General features: G+C 35.7%; 1 protein-coding gene across 5 annotated transcripts in view; it reads right to left on the reverse strand.

The window, feature by feature from the left end:
* The window catches only part of LOC131663661 (glycogenin-1), an 895,804-nt gene that overhangs the window by 712,515 nt on the left and 165,027 nt on the right, over positions 1–18,262 (reverse strand). Inside the window, exon 4 of one of the 5 annotated variants that reach the window (XM_058934186.1) lies at positions 981–1,013. The exons of the other annotated variants lie outside the window; for them this stretch is intronic. The gene's annotated coding sequence lies outside the window, so the exon portion shown is untranslated. The remainder of the gene's footprint in view (positions 1–980; positions 1,014–18,262) is intronic. 5 annotated transcript variants of the gene reach the window in all.

Consider the following 18,262-nt stretch of genomic DNA (forward strand, 5'->3'; position numbering starts at 1 on the left):
TGACCATGCAACTTCCACATGGTGTGCTTTGGATAACGCTAATAGCGGCGGTAAATCAGTAATCAATCAGAAACCTTGTTTATCATGAAAACGAAAAAAAAATTTTTTTTTCTATCAACCATGACAGATTTTTGTAGGAAATCTTCAGAAGAAAACGAAACCCCCTGTCCGTTCGCTGGGCGACTAGTAGTTTCAGAGATATCAGCAGTTGAGTGAAAAAGGATCCTTCTGCATTCAAAATTCGATTCTCAAAGACAAATGGTCGTATCTGACTCCTGCAAAAAGCAAATTGAAGCTGAATGAACAGGCTATGCGACCTATGCATTGGTTTAGCTCAAAAAAATTTTTTCATGCCCGGAGAGTAAAATAATAAGGTAAAAATTTTTGAAAATATTTTTTTTGTGCTTTATCCAAGAATTGCATGGCTACAGGTGTTCCGAAAAATTTGTAACCAAAAAATTCGAAATCTAGAGTCTTCAAGCTTCAAAAGCGATATTTTTTTATTTCCTATACAACAATTTCTCCCTGAAATACAGCCTGTTGAAAATTGTCAAAAAGAAATTTTTTTTGTTCCTTTAATTTATGCGAGAACTGTAGTGTTATTTGTTCTTGACAAAAATTATACTACATTGTCTTTGTCTGCACATGTCATTACGGGTTTGAATTGTCTTAAACAGAAAAGTCTTTCACACGAAATACACGTAGTAGACAGGGGATCTCTACTAATTTTATTGAACTTTTTAATACGTTTCTCATATTGCTTTTTAATTTGGTTTGATTCAAACATAACGCTTTCTGAGCAATCAAATGTTTGATGCAACATTAAAAATATTTGCAACTTTTTGTCAGAATCAAAAGAATTTAATGCTTTATCAATTTCTAAAATCGTTCGATAGCAGGATTTTATTTGGTAAATGATTCTTTTATTGTTCGCAGATAAGCATAATGTACTGGTGAATAATTTCACTTTCAAAACTTACGTCAAAGTGGTTGAATATAAAAAATTATCCCGTCTGAAAATAGAAGAACTTGTGTAAGAAACTGCGTAAGAACTTTACCATTTAATTTAAAAAATCATTTTGATTATTATTTGACAGTTATTGACTATTTTATTTATGATTTTTAATTTTTACATTCGTGCTGATAACCAAGCATTACTGTCATGCACATAATATAACACTTTTCAAAAATTATCAACCGATCGAGAAATTATAGAATTGGGTATATTAAAGCACTGACTGATTTCTCTTATATTTACCAGTCGTAATTTTGCTTGTGACGTATAAGCAGCAGTAGTAGGTAAACAAGAGAGGCCTTAGCTCAGGGGGGTATCAGTTCACTGAGCTGATTCCCTGTGCTGATGCCCGTGCATTTTCAGCTCAGCACTGCCAACTCACCTCCCTTCCTCTTACGTGCTTCGGCACTGTCGACTCACGCCCTCCCCCTCCCCCCTATTAAGTTGATATGCTCTCTTAGCCGATGCCCGTGCGTTCGCATGCTTTCCGTTCATCGTATATGTGTGTGTGCGTACGTGCGTGCGTGTGTATTAATTTTTTAAACGTAATAAGGTAAATTTTTATCAAAAAAAACGTACGGACAGATCGGAGAATCGAACCCAACCCCTGGGCAGTTCTTATTGTGTATATTAGCTACACGATTGGTATAGGGCTCAAAAGCGGTAATATATATAACGAATAATGCTATATATATATATATATATATATATATATATATATATAACTGTAAAAAATTCAACGTGTGTGTGTGTGCACTAAAATAAAAGATATATTATTATTCATCATTTATTACGATATATATATGTATATATATATAAAATTATTATTACAATAAACTTAAAAAATACAAAAATACAAAAGAACAGTCAATATACTAATTTATAAAATATAAATATAAATAATAAGTATAATATAATACACTCAGTTATTGCCATCGTCATCGTCATCGTCATCGTCATCGTCGTGATCGTCGTTATCTGCGGGGAAAAATTTTACTATTTTATAGCATGATGCGCCGTCGACTGTGTCATCTATGAGCGACAGACTTTTTTTCCCCGCGATAACGAGATCGTACAGTACATCTGAGATGTTCCCAGATGTGGATGGTCCTGCAGGTTTATTTTGAGGAGTTGGCGACCTCGATTGATATAATTGACGCACGACATGTCTGACGGGTCCGGTCCGATCTACGTGCCGTCTGCTCCCGCGCTGTGATGAAGATTCCACCCACTGCGGCCGCCGACTGCAACGACCAGCGGCGCAGTATGTGCATTCCCAGCCTTCGCAACCAGGCATAGTGTCGTCGTGATCGTCGAGCTGCAACGAAGAAACAAAAGAAATTTATAATAAACTACCCTTGATTAGAAAAAAGAAGTATTATTTGTATAGGAAAAAAAATTCATACCTTTCCTCGTTGCTCTTGCTCCTCTGGTGAAACTAAATTTACCAAGAGCGGCTGAGGCATCGCGATATCCACGAAGGCTCTTAGAAGCGTCACCAGGTCAACGTGTGTCACGTGTCGTGGTGGTGGTGGACGCGTGACGATAACTTCGCACATCATCTCGACGTCATCATCAGATTTGCAAATAAATTATATAGGAAAAAATTATTTATATATATACAACAATATATTAAAAATTATATATTAAATATATAATTTTCAATATATTTAATATATAATTTTTAATATATTGTGCAACGGTAGTCGATTCGATCAATCGATACGTTCACGATCCGGTAGTACTCGCGATGCTAGAGCGAACGACTAAGAGAGAGAGGGGACGCGCGAGAGTTTAAAGTTCAGTTAAGCCTTAGCTGTTGTGCAGGAAAATCGCCAAAATATTCTCTCGTGTTTTGTCGTTTGCCGAAAGATATTTGTTTAGTTTGGATACGTGCGTAAATGACAACGAGGTGCGATAAATCAGCAGCTGAGCCAGCAGTAGAGAGGATTTGAACGCGCAACAACCGATTTGATAACAAGGAGAACCAGCGTAGCCTTTCCAGGGTGAAGAATTCGTTTGCCAAAAACAATTACGGCTGATCACCGTAATTGCATCGCAGGGTAAGTGCACCTCCCTTTTTATGCGCTACAAAATACTTGTGAAAGTATTTTGTCATACGCGAACGCTATCTTATTTGCGCCAAGCGTTAGATTTAGCGGCAAAATTTCGAATTCTCTCTCTTTCTCTCTCTCTCCCCGTATAATTGTAAATCCTATACGCGTTCCCAAGTCTTCCGGCCCAACAAAGACTCGTATTTGCCTTTACGTTTGATACTTTCGCTCGAATGTCTCCTTTCCAACAGTGTTGAACTCACCTTAAGCCACCTGACTTGTGACAATTGCTTTCTCTTAAGCGTACGAAGACTAATGTTTCTTTCCACTATACCCTACATGATTTCGGTTTAAAACAATAACCGGTGGCGGATCCGTTAAACTAAAGGGAAACGGAATAATGTAATGCAGCTAATAAAATCAAGACGTTTATAAATGATAAAAGCTACAGTCTTCGTTTGGCCGAAAGACTTGGGAACACGTATAGGATTTACAATTATACGGGGAGAGAGAGAGAGAAAGAGAGAGGATTCGAAATTCCTCCGCTAAATCTAACGCTCGACGCAAATACGATAACGTTCGCGTGTGACAAAATACTTTCACAAGTATTTTGTAGCGCAGAAAAAGGGAGGTGCACCTACCCTGCGGTGCAATTACGGTGATCACCCGTAATCGTTGAAGAAAATAACTGGTGCTCCTGAAGAGCTTATGGTGCGCCGCCTCATTCACGAAGATCGGTTGTTGCTCCGACAAATGCTGCTATTTCGCTACTGCTTTAGTTGCTGCTGCTGTGATTGCTGCTACCTTTTCTAGCACCTCGCTATCACTCGCGGACGTATCCAAAAAACCAGAAAAACAGCGTTTAGAAAACAGCAAGAACACAGTGGAAAATATTTGGCGGTACTCTTAACAATAGCTGAGGCTTAACTGAAAAATTGAACTCTTGCGCGCCCCCTCTCTCTCTTAGACGTTCGCTTTATCGTCGCGAGCGCTGCCGAATCGCGAACGTATTGATTAATTGAATCGACTACCGTTGCATTATATATATATATATATATATATATATATATATATATACACGTATATAACTTATACATGTACCGTCGATGATGATCGGGAGCATGGAGACGCCGGCAATGGTTGGAGTGGCGACCGACGCCTACTGTAATTGTAATAATAAATAACTAAATTAATTAATTAAATTCTCTATATTATAAAAAAATGAGAGTGCACGAAGGAACCGTTCACTGACCTTGAATTCTTAAAGAGCACGAAATTTTGAGTCAAAAGTGTTTTTATAATTTGTTGTATTAGGGGCACAGTTTCCAAGAAAAAAATTCATTTACATTTGCAATTTAACATGTGAAGCCTTTCAGATGATTATAAGCTATCGGTTTCATGAGATAAATTACAAATGTTAATGAACTTTTTTTTTTCGGAAATGATGAAACTTGAATATCCATTCAAATGACGTGGCTTGAGGTCGATACCTTAATGAAGAAGAAAATATCCATTAATTAAAGTTTACATTACTTTTCATTACTTGGTTCAGTGGTTATTAGTCACGGAGTGAATAATGAATTACTGAGTAAAAATAACGGAGTGAATTTCAATTGTGTAGTATCTGAAACGCCATTGACCCATTTTGATTTTAGACCTGCAGGTAAAATTTAATTAATTGTAAAGGGTGTTTTATTCAGGGCGGAAATAAAAATCTTACCCGTTAAAGAAAAGGATATTCCTTATGTTACGAGGCTAACCACCGCCTCGATCAGCTCGTTCAGACAGCCTCAACCTTCTGACCTTTCGCCCTAGAGCCCGTGAAAACCCACACGTGGGGAACACGTGCGGCGATCCGGGTTGCCCAGTGACTCAAGGTCGGGCAGGTTCTGTTATGGGCGATAGGAGAGGAAAACTAAAGGGGGTTAAAAAAATGATCTCAGCCAATTGTCGCAAGATCTACAAATTTATTTCTCTTTGCAGCGTTCGATTATACGATTATGACCTCTACAAAATTTGTTCAGAACAGAGTGGGCCACCCGACGAAATCCGACGTTTGGATAAGGTATTGTGTTGAGTTTCGCGCTATGTGCGTATCCGGGGTTAAAAAGAGGGATTTCCATTACAAAAAACACTTCGACCTTGAAATGACCTTCAAAATGAGGTTAAAGGTTAAAGGTTTTTGGTGCATTGGGTGGCCCACTCTGTTCTGAACAAATTTTGTAGAGGTCATTTTTCGATATCTTAAAAATTAAAAAAACGCTTTTATGCAGTTTTTCAAGCATTTGACCTTAAATCGACCTTCTCAAGGCCATGAAAAAAAATTTTAAAATACCGTTTTGGACGTAAAATTTCCCGCTCTTTCCGAATCCGGGGTCAAAAATGGGGGTTCCTATTTAAAAAAACAAAGTTAACCTTGAAATGACCTTGAACATGACCTCCAAGGTCAAATCCAAGGTCATAGAAACATGGCCCCCTCAAAGTTGAGTAACTTTTGTCTGAAACTTTTTTCGATAAAACTTACTCCAATCTAGATATCTGAGTGGATCACTTAAAATGGGCCACCCTGTATATATATATATATATATATATATGTGTGTGAGTAAACAAACAAGGACTGATCGATACGTTAATTTTTATTTCAAACTTAGATATGAAAACCAAATTACATATTATCACGACTTTTGCGAGCGAGCATCCATCTGCTAATAGCCAGCGCATTTTTAAAGACATATGGTGGATTTGAACGCGTTGTGGTTACTATATATGGAAATGCTATCCTTTGAAAGATTCTTGAGTGATAGACAACTTAAGTCTTCAACGTTAATCACAATCGTTCTAAAGAAAAAAGAAGCAAAAATAAATATTTGATATCACTTTTTTTCTTTGTTCGCGGCATCTGCGCTCCATGTGCTTAGCACGAGAGTAGAGAGCAATAATTTATAACATTGTTTTGGTTGCTGTAAAAGTGAAAGTTCATTTGGAGATGCGGTCCTTTGTCGCTTAATGAGTTTTCTTGCGGATGGGGAAACCCCAAAATATGAACATGTGCGGCAGTTCCAGCGGTGCGCGCGCGATGCAATAAAAAAAAGGGTATGGTCATCCGGCAATTGTCGCACAGGTAAACGTTTGGAGGAAAATTTGGCACTATATCTATTGCAGCTCTAATTGGCCCCACGAACAGGCATAATGCTGAAAAAAGCTCTCTGATCTTTCTTCAGGAAGGAGGAAGCAGTCAGTAGTTTTCAAGAACTCGATCCTTGCACCCCGTTGCTCTCTTTTTCAGTTACCTAGTTGCTCTCTCAGTTAACTTGCTGCCTTAAGTTCTTTACTTCGTTGTGATGGCTAATGGTAATAGCCTTCACTGGTAACTCGTGTGCTGAATGTGAGTGCGAATTCCTGGCTTTACATCACGTTCTGTGGACAACAGTTGCATGTGAGCACAATGTCGTGCTTTTTATTCTGTGTTAAGTGACTTGGCGAACCCGCGATCGCAACAAGGGCTACCAGCACCCGTTGATCTAGCTGAGAATATGCCATACTCCAAATCCACCTCGAGCATGTATCCAAAGCGTGAATCATTGGGAATATTGAAAGAAAAGTTTATGTCGATGTTACTCCACTCAAAATCACCGTGTCGAAGAGGCTCAGTCATACTCCATCCGTAAACGTTATTAACGTCGATATACATGCAATATATGTCATATTTCTATGGATCATAGTCATTTCTCGTGTATGGATTGTTCGCGGCAGCGTACCTGTTGTAACACTGCCTAATTCCATTGGGAATGCCGCGCTCGCTAAACATAAGCATGTCGATATCCATGAAAAGATCCAACCTTACATCCGTATATTTCAAATGGCATCCCAACTCAATCCACGCATTGTATAGTAGTGGGTTGGGTTAGATCCAAACGATACACCATTCGACATTTGGCTCTAAAGTTTTCAAAAACTTCGACCAACAAGAGAACGTCCGTCTTGAGGTACAAATCCGAATAGTTACCCAGATCGGTGATATCGAGCGTTCTCCGAAAATTTTCCACCTAACTATACTCCTCGTCACTGAAATCTGAATCGTACAGACTGCTGTAAAAATCTTGCTTTCGTGCAAGAGTTGTCTCTTCGAGTTTTGTAAACGACGATACATAATCATACGGAAATACACCTTTTCTTTTCAGTAAGGTGACCTGCGGCAGTGTATATCCATCAACTTGCTAAAAATTTCGCTCTAGAATATCGTGTTTTTCCAAGTACGACGATAGTTTGTCGAGATATAGTAAGACGCCATAAATCGAAACAAATCGACGAAACGCAGATTTATATCGGTACCTTCCACGTACTTCTTAAAAGATATGTATTTTTCCTTGGTTTGAGGAATAAGGCTCGGTAGACCGGGAAATTCGTTCGCGATTTCTCGGATAAATAGATGCGCATTGCATCCACTGAGATTGTTGAAAAAACAGGTATAGTTCTCAATTCTTCATAAGCAATGTTACACGTGCTGTGAGCAGCTCGACGATACTTTCCAGTAAAATGATAATGATCGCGAACTTTTGTGTTTTTTTTCTTGTTAAAAGGCTTATTACATATATGACATATCATAGCATGAAAAAAGCTAAATGTCTCTTTAAAGGTTAAATTTTTCATAGGCTGTGGGCTCTTGTACAACTCGTACAGATACTTGGCCAAATCACGAAGATTGTGAACAAACCACTTGACTGGACCAACATCATCGACGGTATTCTGTCTGTAGCTTTGATAACACGAAAGAGAGTCATCATAGCTACATTTGACGAAAAAACCAACACTGTACGGTTAGTGACGTTGATAGATTCGTTTATCGTTAGACACCGCTTCCAAGAAACTCTCAAAATCGTACACAACTTACGGTACTGCGCACTCATTTTTATTGTTTTCAAATTGTAAAAATTTATTTTTCTCACTGGGAAGCACAATTTTACCTATATACACATTTTTACAGTCGATTTTATGCGTTTTCAATCTCTATTCGGTTAGAAAATAGTGTAAACAACGATCGCATATGTACGACTTACATCTACGAAATGACAACTGTCGATACGTCAATTCAGATAAGCCTTTTATCGAAACATAGTGCACTTTGTAAGGTATACTTGGACGTTCCATTTGCTCTTCGTTTACATCGGCATTAACATCGGTATAATAATTTTCCACTACAAGAAGGTTCACGTGTTTTTCTTTTTTCTCATCGGTTAAATGTTGCGAGAAAACCTTGTAGGATTCATTATTTAAATTTAAAAAGTACACATTCACTGAAACGTCGTTTTGTTTTCCAAATTTCACGACTTCTTTCGGTTGTACCGGAAATGATAGATTTTTGAAATTATATTTATCTTGATGAGTATTATATGCAGTGACACGACATGCATTCTTTACGACTGGATGTATTGCCAAAAGGATGGCCCATGTGAAACATTCGTTGTCGTTGTTCTGCACATTCACGCAGGCTCTCTTTCTTCTAATAGGCTCGGGCAATTCAACGTAAGAACCAGCCCTCATAGGATTGTACTTGCTGGTATTTACGGTTTAGTTTAATATAATAGGAAGAGACCAACCCGAGTTTTGCTCTTGAAATTCTTCCGTTCTCTTACTAATTAGTTCTAAAATGTTTACAATGAACCACTCGTCTTTAGTTGGGTATATTGGTGCCATCTTTGTATTGAAGATAAAGGTCTTGGAAAACAAAATGGCTGAGAAATTTGTTGACCAATGCACAGTAAGTTTCTTTTTGTCGAATATCATCGTAAAAAGAATGAACAAATTGGACAATTATTTTAGTAGAAGTTCCAAGTTAAATATAATCAGCACAGAAATTCAAGTCACCTATAAGAAAGAATTTATAAGTCTCATATATATCAAGTTCTTTGAAATTTAATACGTATATGGTGTGTGAATATTGAATCAATAAAGGACATGGATTTATTTTTATTAGATTTTTATCAAGTATAATTATGCTCGTATTTATCCGGCATAAAAACCCCAGTCATAAGTAGGGAAAAGCCATCTAAATATGAGCAAACACAATCGATAATGACGTGGACACACGTCATCATCAGTTGTACAGCGAAAGACAAACAAAGATCGCACTCAGCGCGCATGACTATAAACGTTTCTTGCTACCTGGAACTGCTATACTTCCTTGGAGTCATTACGGTATTCCATTGACGTTATCTCTCACGATATGCTTAGGAATATGCGGGTACGTTTGCCAGAGATAGAAACAGTCGACGCTCCTATATCAGCCCATACAAAAGAAAGCGCGTACATTGTCCTATTTCTCACAGGCGATGTCGTCGAATATCATAATTGAATTAGGCAATGCATGCTCGGGATCGATCACGAATTCGTGCTTCTTGAACGGAAAATACTTTACTCCGTCTATCGGCTTTAACATCTCTTCCAATAATTTAGACTTTGGCTGATCGAGCGATTTCGAGTACACATAAACATTTTCGAATCTAAAACCATTGGGATGAGCGATAAGAGCCAAAAGACTGTTGGTCTTATCACAGTTGGATGGACCATAAAAAATAGTTCTGATGCTATTTGGCAGTAAATCACCGCGATGATTTGGTTGATTATCCTCCCGTTCAATGACGTCAAAATTTTCTACGGGAAGTTTCATAGTTTGTTCTTTGAAATTCATACTCACGAGACAAAGTTCGAAAGACAACTGGCTATATGTATACCTGTTTTTATAGTTTCAAACGTTAGTCATGTTTTGGACTTGATCGAGTGATAATCATATGCAAACGTCAAAGAGCAAAGAAAAGGCGAAGATTAGTCAATTATATCATTAATAGACATCCATTTGAGCTCCATATTCCAGGCTATCAATATTGTGGACCAAGAACTAAGTTACAGACACGTTTAGCTCGTGGCGATCCAGAAATCAATCCTCTCGTCGCAGCTTGCATGCAGCACGATATAGCGTACGCGAAAAATCGAGAAAATATACAAGTTAGAAATATCACAGACAAAATTTTAGCTAAAAAAGCGTTAAACAGAGTCTTCGCTAAAGATTCTAGTTTTGGTGAGAAAACAGCTGGTTACGCTGTATCTAACGCCATGAAATTAAAGTCAAAGTTTGGTATATGGGCCTGAAGTCATAGGTTCTGCTTTGAAAAAAGCTCGTACAATCGTTAAAAAAACTGGTAGAAAAGCAAACATCAACCTTCCACGAATTCTGCTAATATCAACTAAAATTGATGAAGCTTTGCCCTTCCTCATACCACTTTTTGTAGGCTTGAGTGCAACTGATGCTCTAGCTGGCGGCGCCGCGGGAATTGCAAAAGCTGTGAACGATGCAAAATCTGCAAAATAGCAATTGAAGAAACAAGAGACGCAACAAAACGGCGGAGGCCATTACTCTGGGAAAAGGCTTGAATCTCTAACCTTATAAAAAAGGCTATGGTCTTTATCTTAAATCTTATCTGAGATCAGGTTTGAAAAAAAGAAAATTTCAAAATAAATCTACCGGATAGAGCCCTCACAAACACTGACTTCATGAAGTATGCAAAAATTTTGAATATACTAAATTTTCGCGGAGTCTTCGTGAGAAATGACTTACTGAGTTTTGGACCATATTATCACGAATTACCTATAGTCAATCTTGATGACGTCGAGGGAACAGGAACGCACTGGGTGGCTTATCGGAAAATCGGAAAAAACGTCACATATTTTTATAACTTTGGAGATCTTAGGCCACCTATGGATTTAATGATGTATCTTGGTGATATCGAAATCAAATATAATACGAAAAGATATCAAAATTTCAATTTTCACATATGAGATTATCTTTGCTTACAGTTTTTGTGCGAGGGTATAAAAGTAAAGGCAACGTGAAAATATTGGTAGTCATATTCGGACAGTCATGGAGGATTCGTTAACTCTAACTGTCTTGGATAATTTTTCACAGTTGGAAGCGCACTATTTTCCACTAATTGAACTATCACAGTACAAACATTACAAGTTGGGATTAGTCGAGTTCCTAACGTTCAACTCGATAGCTGATATTGACGTACATTATAATAAATTTTACGTCGTAAATACGAGATCGACGACATTGATAAATTTCTTCGCAGAGTTGTGTAGCATCTCTGCAGTGATAATAATAATATAACATTAAGTTTAAAACCAAACAACAACACCTTGCATTATACAATCAAGTGTTCTGAACCGATCGATTTTCGTCCGTAGAATTCTATTGAACGATTGTTGGATTTTTCGCAACGTATATTAAAGGCAAACGTTTCTCACAACTCTGATCTTCCCGTCAGTATTCTCTAGGTGAACGCTGTAAGAGTCTAGTGTAACATAGCTTTGGCGCGTTTTTGAACGGAAACACTGTTTCCGATATTTACGAATTTTTTCCAGTAGTACCGCCTGAATATAAAATTAAGGGTGTTGTCTAGTCGGGCACTTTGAAAAAATCGATTTTTTTTTTTTACATTTTTCGAATGTATATGTATGTAAGAATATTGTGTTAAATTTTTATAAAGATCGGAGCAGTATAAGTGTATTTTTTTTGGGTTTGAAAATCGGGCCGAGCTCTGTGAATTACATCGCTGATCACGATTCCACGCGTGTTAAAGAAGCAAATCGCCACAGCTTGAATACTTCCAAAGAGTCTAGAACAGCGAGAAAAAAGGCTAGATTGGAAGAAAATCAAGGTTTCGATCAATCAGAAGGTACTTCATACGGTGCAGGCATTGCAGATTAAATTTTGGTAAGATATTTTTTATATTTTTTGTTTAAAAAAACTTTAAAAACGCGTTTTTCTCAAAACAACGTTTTTTCGGACCTGCAACACGATTTCTCCGGAACCAGTAGACCGATCCTTTTGAAATTTAGACCACATATTCTATACATAATTATCCACAAAGTGGACCACTTACAAGTTATAATTTTGATTTTTACTATTTTTTTTTTCCAAAAAATGCCAAAAAAAAGCTCTTTTTTTCAACTTTTCACATTTTATTAAGTAAAATCCACAAAATTAGACCAAACTTAATAATTATGGTCCATTCTGTAGCTATTATCATACCAAATCTAAAACACTTTGATTTTTTTGTTTCAGATAAGCCGTTGCTGAGAAATCATGTTGCGACTAACAAGGAAACCCCCCCAACCCGACCTCACCGATTTCAATAATCTTTTGATATGTTATAGTTCATCGAAAAATAAGACATACGTATTTTTTTTTATCGGCGGAAAAACACTTTGAGGGGGTGAAAACAACCCTCAAAGTTCACCCCCAAAAATAGATTTTCCAATGTATCTCAGCATCTAATTGATATTTTACGACCAAACAAATTTCATATCACTTCTCATGTGAAAAGCAAACTAGCACATGCAATTCCGACCACAAGGGATGCAACCCTTATTTTTTTTATTTAAAATACTATCTATTTCATGGCTATTTTTATGAAAAAAATTAAAATAACCCGAAAAAAATTGGAAAAAATATTACCCTACATAAAATACAAAAATAAAGTTAATCTAGTCAAGCTTTTTTTCAAACTACCCCCTTAAAGTTGAAAAACCACCCCTAAAAAATTGTTTTCAATACATTACAGGTGGTGTTGATAATTTAGTGTAAAATTTGTTAAGTATCATTTATACTGTACAAAAACAACTATCTCGTGCAGTTTCGACCACAAGGGTTGTGTTACGTCTTACGACGCATCCTTTTTGTAACAACTGCACACTCGTGAAATTCAAAGCTTCTAAAACTATTCGCACGTCAGCAGAAAGCTGACGAAACGCGAGGTAAATGATACTCCGAAATAAAGTTGTTACACCTTACGACACATCCTCTTTTGTAACAAATGCATATTCAAGAAATTCAAAACTGCTAAAATATTCACACATCAGCAGAAAGCTGACAAAACGCGAAACAAATAGCACTCCGAAATAAAGCCACCGAGCACAAGAATGTATATTCAGCAAAAAACAAAATGTCACAATTCGATACTGACCTGAAAATTAACATATAAAAAGCAATGAACATCATTACGAGTGGAGTTGATCAGTAGTCCGTCAGTCTGTCAATAAGTACCTGTAAGACTCAACTCCGTACACACCGGTCCGACAATTGGTGATCATTTTAATTAATAAACTCGCGACTGTTACAAAGTAATATTCGTGCAAGTATTATTCTACAACCTATCCTATACAATTCAACAAGCAGTTAAAGCCTGCTACATTTATTCAATTCAACAAGCAGTTAGAGCCTGCTACATTCATACAATTCAACAAGCAGTTAGAGCCTGCTACATTTTATCAACAATTAAAGGCTACGGTTATCAAGGTAGTACACTTATCAAACATACATTTCCACATATATTTATTATAAGTGAGACATATCCGACCACTAGTCAACATATTGGAACGTCTCATTCATTAGCTATTCGTAGTTGATGCACGAGACGTAACAGTTGCAACCCCTAATTTCTGTCATCGAAATTTTTACCTTCTTTGTACCTATTTTTGAAAAAAAGTTCATAATGAGCTTGAAAAAATTAGTAAAAATATTACCGTGGATAGAATAAGAAAAAAAATTTACCTTTTATTTTTAAAACCACCCCTTATGTTGAAAAACCACCCCCAAAAATTGTTTCCAATACATTACAGGTGGTGTTGATAATTTACTGTAAAATGCGTTGCGTATCATTTATAATGTACAAACACAACTATCTCGTGCAGTTTCAACAACAAGGGTTGCAACCCCTAATTTCTGTCATCGAAATTTGTACCTTCTTTATTCCTATTTTTGAAAAAAAGTTCATAATGAGCTTAAAAAAATTGGAAAAAATATTACCGTAGATAGAATAAGAATAAAAAATTTACCTGTTCAAACTTATTTTCAAAACCACCCTCAATGTTGAAAAACCATCCTAAAAAAAGTTTCTGACATATCGTTGCAATCTCTTCTAAATCAAATAAGCTATGATTCCATAGCTATTTTGTTGCTCTCTTTTAAATTTTTTACGTTCTATCGTTTATTAATTCTATCAAAAAATAAATAACTTTTATTATATAAAAAAACAAGTCAAGAATAATATAATATTATAAGTATACCTAGAAGATAAGTATAGTTTCTCGAATGCGCAAAAATTATGGTATATGAATAATAGTATTATCAGAATTTTATTTACGTCCTACTATCAGCGTCTCTGACGATTGTCTGTTATTTTCATGATTGATAAATATGAGTAAGTAATTCTTCATCAGTAGCCAACACAAATTTCTTGTTGTTGGACGTATTGTATCGACTATTGAACTAACAGCATAATAAATAGTAATAAGAATATAAGATTATAAGTACAAATAATAATAAGATACTATTCCGTTAATTCGTATTTCGTAGTACCTGCTACGTAAGTATAACTATAAAATTATTTTTTATATGCAAATAATTTTACGGCTTTTTAATATTTGTTATTAAAAAAATTGAAATTACATTGATTATGAGGATTTATTAATTAATGATGTTTATAATTATTGTTTACTTATTGATTTGTTTATTATTATTGTTTATTAATTAATATGTTTACTTTTTAATTTATTAATTAATTTTTTTCATGAATGTTTTCTATAAGTTTGTTTATCATTATTGTTTACTTATCAATTTGTTTATTTATTTGTTTTTATCCTAATTTGTTTATTTGTTATTCAGTTTATTTCTTATTCCCCAGTGATATCAGGAGAGACCTATACAGAGGAAAAATAAGGAAAAAAAGGGGACGGATGGATGAACGGACGCACGGAGAATTTCGCGCCTTCTGTTTAATATAATAGAAGATATATAAGATATATATATTTTTTTTTTATTTCAGATTAAAAAATGAAAATTAACGCTCTGAACGTTTTAAATTCATTATTAGCTTACTTTCAAACTCTACAAATACCTGAAAGTGAGACAAATTATAAAGAGATTCAATTGTCGGAAAGAATTAAAAGCATTTTAATAGATTCCGTGAATGATTTCAATGAAGTAGATATGATCGTTGAAGATACATTAAATTTTCAAGAAGATTACAAAGATCATGCTGCAAAAATAGTAGAAGATGAAGTTCAACACCATTTTCCTGACGATTTCGAAGCACCCACCGACCATTGTACCAAAGACAATGAAGATGTCAGTTTTGAATATAAGCAAAGAGCCGTAGAATACTGGAGAAGTGGGAAAAAAAAATTTAAGTGTTGAAAGTGTACGTCAAAAATTTAAGAAAGTTTCATCTGTGAGTCAGTTGAAACGTTGGGCTCATACAGTCAACAAAGGTGGTACTTATAGAGAAAAAATTGCAAGAATTTGTCAGTACACTTTTGATAATTTTAAAGCAGCAGTAGACGCTGGTTACATCATTCATGATCGTGACATACGTCGATGGGCATTGCAAGCTCAAAAGATTATAGGATCAGAAGATGTAAGATTCAAAGCTTCGGATAACTGGCTTTGTAAATTCAAGAAAGCTCATAGAATAGTATCCCGGAAAATAAATAAGTTTATAACCAAGAAAACACTAGAAAGTAATTCAGAACTAACGATTAAAGCAAATACTTTTATTGCTGATGTTAAAGCAGGCATAAGAATAATTGGAATTCATAATGTGTTTAATTCTGATCAGAGCGGATTCCAACTGGAAATGCACTCCGGAAGAACGCTAGCGGTTGAAGGAGAAAAGCAGGTACAGTGTTTAGTACAGTCAGTTTCTTCAACAACCCACAGTTATACTATACAGCCACTCATATCAGCCACAGGAGAATTACTGTTACCACTCTTTTTAGTTTTGAAGGAATCTAGCGGTGAGTTTGGACCCATTGTTGAAACTACTTTATTTAGACCCGAAAATGTTTACGTAGAAGCATCTAAATCTGGAAAGTTGACTACAGGTATACATAATCCCATCTAGTTACAATTAATGTCATTATAAATGATTTTACAAATAAGATTTTTGATTTTAGATCTCTTTAAAATATGGCTGCAAAAAGTATATTTCCCTAATGTAGGTTCCAATACGATGCTGTTGCTTGACTCCTGGAGCGGTCATTGTGACAGTGCCATAGAAACTGTAATTCCACGTGATAAAATTATAAATTTTAAAAAATACCGACTGGCACAACGGGAAAAATTCAGCCACTTGATGTTTTTGGATTTCGCATATGGAAGAACTTTGTCCGCCAATTTTCAGATACCGTAATTTTGATGAATTATGATTTGGATTTACATAAAAGAAACAACATTATTAAACTTCAGTCGTTAGTCCACAATCAATTATCTTCACCAAGATATACTAATCTTTTTAAATATTCCTGGTTCAAGAGTGGTTACCTCACTAAAAAACCAGAAAATTTTGACAATCCTGTTGCTTACAGTTTTGGAGATTCCTGCAATACACATTGTGACATAGAAGGATGCAAAAATGTGGCTATTATACGTTGCGGTTGGTGCAAAAAATCATTATTTTTCGAGCACTTCTATGAAGAATATCATTAATGTAAGAAGTATGAACAATAAATCCGTCCTAATTTTTTTGATTGTTTTTAATTGGTAACTGAATGAATTATAGTAACGCATATAAAAATCAATTAAATATATATTACTTGGCAGTTTACAATTTTAGTCACAAGAAAGGAGAAAAACTCAACCAACAAAAACAATGGCAATGCTATCAACCCTCCTAATCACCGAATGGCGATGGTAATAAACCTCCCCCTAATAACCCTCCTAATATCCCCCAATGGCATTGCTTACAACCCCCCATTAACCTCCTAATAACTCCCCCCCCAATAAGACCCTCCCCCTAATAACCCCCTAATAACCCCAGTAGTTAGCAGGGTTGATAACGTTGCCATTATGTTATTCGGTGGGTTGCAAGCATTGCCATAAGGTTGCAAGGGGGCTCAGCTATGTCTTCGGGATATTAGTGGGGGGCTAACGGCATTTTCATTGGAGGTTTTTAGGGGGTTATTAGGGGGGGTTGTAAGCATTCTGATAGTGCGGGTTAGTGCGGGAAATTGCCATTGGGATATAAGGGGAGTTTTAGAAATTGCTACTGGGTGATGGATCATTTTTCCGGACAGATTCGGAATCGGCGCAACAAAATACTTTGGAAAAACGTTGTCCCAGTTCTGGGTCTTGTTGGGTGATATAATCTTGAATTGGTACATATTTTTCGTATTCTATCCTCGATAATAATTTTTCCAATTTTTTAAGCTCATTATGAACTTTTTTTCAAAAATAGGAGTGGAGAAGGTAAAAATTTCGATGACATAAATTAGGGGTTGTAACCCTCGTGGTCGAAACTGCACGAGATAAATGTGTTTGTACATTATAAGTGATAAGCAACGTATTTTACAGTAAATTATCAACACCACCTGTAATGTATTGGAAACAATTTTTTGGGGATGGTTTTTCAACATAAGGGGTGGTTTTAAAAATAAAAGGTAAATTTTTTTTCTTATTCTATCCACGGTAATATTTTTACTAATTTTTTCAAGCTCATTATGAACTTTTTTTCAAAAATAGGTACAAAGAAGGTAAAAATTTCGATGACAGAAATTAGGGGTTGCAACCCTTGTGGTCGAAACTGCACGAGATAGTTGTGTTTGTACAGTATAAATGATGCTTAACGTATTTTACACTAAATTATCAACACCACCTGTAATGTATTGAAAACAATTTTTTAGGGGTGGTTTTTCAACTTTAAGGGGGTAGTTTCAAAAAAAACCTTGACTAGATTAACTTTATTTTTGTATTTTATGTAGGGTAATATTTTTTCCAATTTTTTTCGGGTTATTTTAATTTTTTTCATAAAAATAGCCATGAAATAGATAGTATTTTAAATAAAAAAAATAAGGGTTGCATCCCTTGTGGTCGGAATTGCATGTGCTAGTTTGCTTTTCACATGAGAAGTGATATGAAATTTGTTTGGTCGTAAAATTTCAATTAGATGCTGAGATACATTGGAAAATCTATTTTTGGGGGTGAACTTTGAGAGTTGTTTTCACCCCCTCAAAGTGTTTTTCCACCGATAAAAAAAAATACGTATGTCTTATTTTTTGATGAACTATAACATATCAAAAGATTATTGAAATCGGTGAGGTCGGGTTAGGGGGGTTTCCTTGTAAACTGTCTTGAAATTAC

Source organism: Phymastichus coffea, unplaced genomic scaffold, assembly GCF_024137745.1.
Source record: "Phymastichus coffea isolate CEN01 unplaced genomic scaffold, Cenicafe_Pcof_1.1 PCOF00037, whole genome shotgun sequence".
In the NCBI taxonomy this organism is placed as follows: domain Eukaryota; kingdom Metazoa; phylum Arthropoda; class Insecta; order Hymenoptera; family Eulophidae; genus Phymastichus; species Phymastichus coffea.